The sequence below is a fragment of the Octopus bimaculoides genome, chromosome 11 (assembly GCF_001194135.2).
Source record: "Octopus bimaculoides isolate UCB-OBI-ISO-001 chromosome 11, ASM119413v2, whole genome shotgun sequence".
In the NCBI taxonomy this organism is placed as follows: domain Eukaryota; kingdom Metazoa; phylum Mollusca; class Cephalopoda; order Octopoda; family Octopodidae; genus Octopus; species Octopus bimaculoides.
Window position 1 is genome coordinate 58,690,495 of NC_068991.1, and position 3,235 is coordinate 58,693,729.

Sequence of the window (3,235 nt, forward strand, 5' to 3'; positions counted from 1 at the left end):
TATATATATATATATATATACAAACACACACGCACGCGCACACACACACAAACACACACACACACACACACACACACACACACACATGAGCAAAAGTTTGGAGGAATCGGTTCAAACGAACAGTTAAATTATGATTTAAGGAAGAAAGAAGCTTTATCCATTCCGTTAACCAGTTTTGCTTACCAAAACTGGCCCAGTTCGCACTGAGTATTCATCGCCGCTTTATTGCAATACGTCCGCCTCTGATCGGGAAAAGAGCGGCCTATCTCACTCGTTTCGAGTTTGTGAATAGATCGAGACCGACAACGTCCCCGCACTTTACCGGGTGGAATTACGTGTCATTCTCCCGCTGACACCAGTTATCCTGAGGGGAAATTCGGAGAGAGGGAGTTTGTGCTTTTTCTCTTCAATAAAATGGTTTTCTCTCGATAATAATAACACCCTCTCTATTTATACATTTAAATGTCAGACTGTACCATACTTTTCTCGAATACCTCAATACCTTTACAGGAACTTTTCTTCTGGCAACTACTAATCACCAAATTATGACTTCTTGACTGAACATGTAAATGAAATTAAACCCAATTTGTTGGTTGGCTAGAGAACTGCTTTTCCACATTTAATGAAGAGACGAACCTTTTTGCAGGAGACACTTCAAGATCTTTACCCCTCTCTTTCCATTGGAAGATGGCCAATTTCCAAGCTGCTCCTTGCTGATATTAACCTGTCGTGAAGCAGAACTACAGGAGTTAAAAAACAGACTGTAAAACGTATCTGGAGGATACAGGATGGAGATCAACCGAGATCAGAGCAAGTTCCTGGTTAATAGTAACAACCAAAATACAGTAACCAACAATTTGTTGAATGGAAAAAGACTTGATGAAATGGACACCTTCAAGCACCGTAGGAATCACTTTGACCAATGATCCTAAATGTTGTAAGCATTTGCAATTAGAACCGATATATCAAACAGCGAGTCTCTATATAATTATTGTTTGTTGGTTGGTTCGTGTTTATCTTCCTTTCATTGGATATTGCCGTTATTGATGATGTGAATACACGATGTTTTCAACACTGGTTGTCTCGTTTCAACTATGTGTTCTATTACTGGCAGTAGGTATATGTCATAATTTCCTAGCTGAAATAGTTTTTGCTAAAGCCTCTGTGGCAAATAAAACAAATTGTTGCTGCTGTTATTGCCTCCGCCTCGGCGAAGGCGGAGGTATTGCTTTCAGTCGTGTTTGTTTGTCCGTGGACAAGATATCTCAAGAACCGCTGGATGGATTTGGATGTAACTTTCAGGGATGTTTGGCCTTGTGACTGGCACGAACTGATTACATTTTGGGATCGATCCGATACCGGAGAAAGATTCTGGATTATTTGTTATATTTACTTTACATGAAGTATTACGATTTTATGTCGACTTTCAAGTCTTTCTCTGATTATCTCCCTTGAAAGCACGCTCATGGTTTCCACGTAAGTTATGGCGACGTTGCTGTTTCCAAAGTTTTATTTTCGTGTCCCTTTTATTAATTTTACTCGCATCTCCATTTTAATAGAAACTGATGGATAAAGAAACGGCAGCAACGTTCAGAAATTAAATAGCACTAACATATTCAGTAACAATAATATAATAAATTGAATTTATCTTCGACAATTTTTAGCTTTACCAATTTGGAATATATCGCTCCTGTTTAAAACCTCTTATCTACTTGACAATTGTAATTCTAGCTTTGCCTTGAAGGAAGCTTTACTCCTTGGGCTCACGTTTTTGTGCGCAACGATGTTAAACTTCCGTTAACAGCACCGTATGCAGGTTCTTTCCGTTTTCTTTTACGCACGGATGAATTTTTCACTATAGACCTTAATAGTCGTAAAGACACTATATCTGTGGATAGAATTAAAAAAAGGCCTTCACAGAGAAAACTGTCCATGTTCCCACTGCAGACGACAGATACAGCAATACTAACACGGCCCACACATCCACCTTCACAGTCCATGACTACCATTGCGATCGATCAGGTACCAGACAAGGATTCTGGATTATCCTTCCGGTTTTTTTACTTAATTTTTTAGAGCGGTCGGGTTCCTTTTTAGCATTCTCGTTTGTGAGATCAGTCGAGTTTATTTCGCTGGTGTTTCTTTGGTGGAGGTTTGTGCTCTCTGAATGCTCTTGTTATAATTGTTGCTGTTTTATATTCACGAGCTATTCCAAGTCTTGCCGAGAAACCTTAAGTAACAGCAAGATATACGTTTCACTATGAGGTTATTTACGATCAGTAATCCTTTCTGTTGAAGGCACAAGGACTGAAATTTGGTGGGGAGGGGCTGAGTCGATTACATTGACCGCAGTATTCAAATGGTACTTACTGTATTGACACCGAAACGGTGAAAGACGGAATTTGAAGTTAGAACGTAAAGATGGACGAAATATCGCTAAGTATTATACTCGGCGTGCTAACGATTCTGCCAGCTCACCACCTTATGATCAGTAATGATATATTGATTTACAAATTGTGGGACAAGGCCAGCAGTTTCAAGGAAGGGGTGAGTTGATTATATCCACCCCGGTGCTCAACTGGTACTTATTTTATCGACAGCGAAAGGATGAACGGCAAAGTCAACCTCGGTGGAATTTGAACTCAGAACGTGGAGACGGACGACATACCACGGAACATTATGCCCGGCGTGCTAACGATTCTGCCGGCTCACTGCCTAATTAGTAACTATAAATTGCAAAGAAAGAAGACCGAATATTGAGGGTGAAGTATTTCGTTAAAGGTCCGTCGAAATATTTGTGATTTTAAGAGTTTAAAAGATTCACATATTCCTAGGTTGACGGTGATTTTCTGAGGATGTGCGTTGTACTCATGGGAAAAATTTGTTTAAAGTTTTCATACTCATGAGTTTCTTGGTATTCGACAATGCTAAAGGTTGCCATTCGTAGTTATCACCCCAAATCTCCCATATTCACAAATACAGTAGCCTGTTCTTAAATGCTACATTTTCGAAACTCCTATTTCATGGTCGTCGTATTGACACTTACCTTACCAAACGTTTTCACTGAAGTTCTGCAGTTTTCTGGGATTGATATGAGTGTGAGAAAATATTTTTGTCGTTACGTTTTTTGTTTTTCGTTTTATTTTTCCATACAATATCTGGATTACTGGAGTTGCTGAGTTTGAATATTAAGGTCCCAAACAATGAATAATGATAATGATTATGTGGTGGTGGT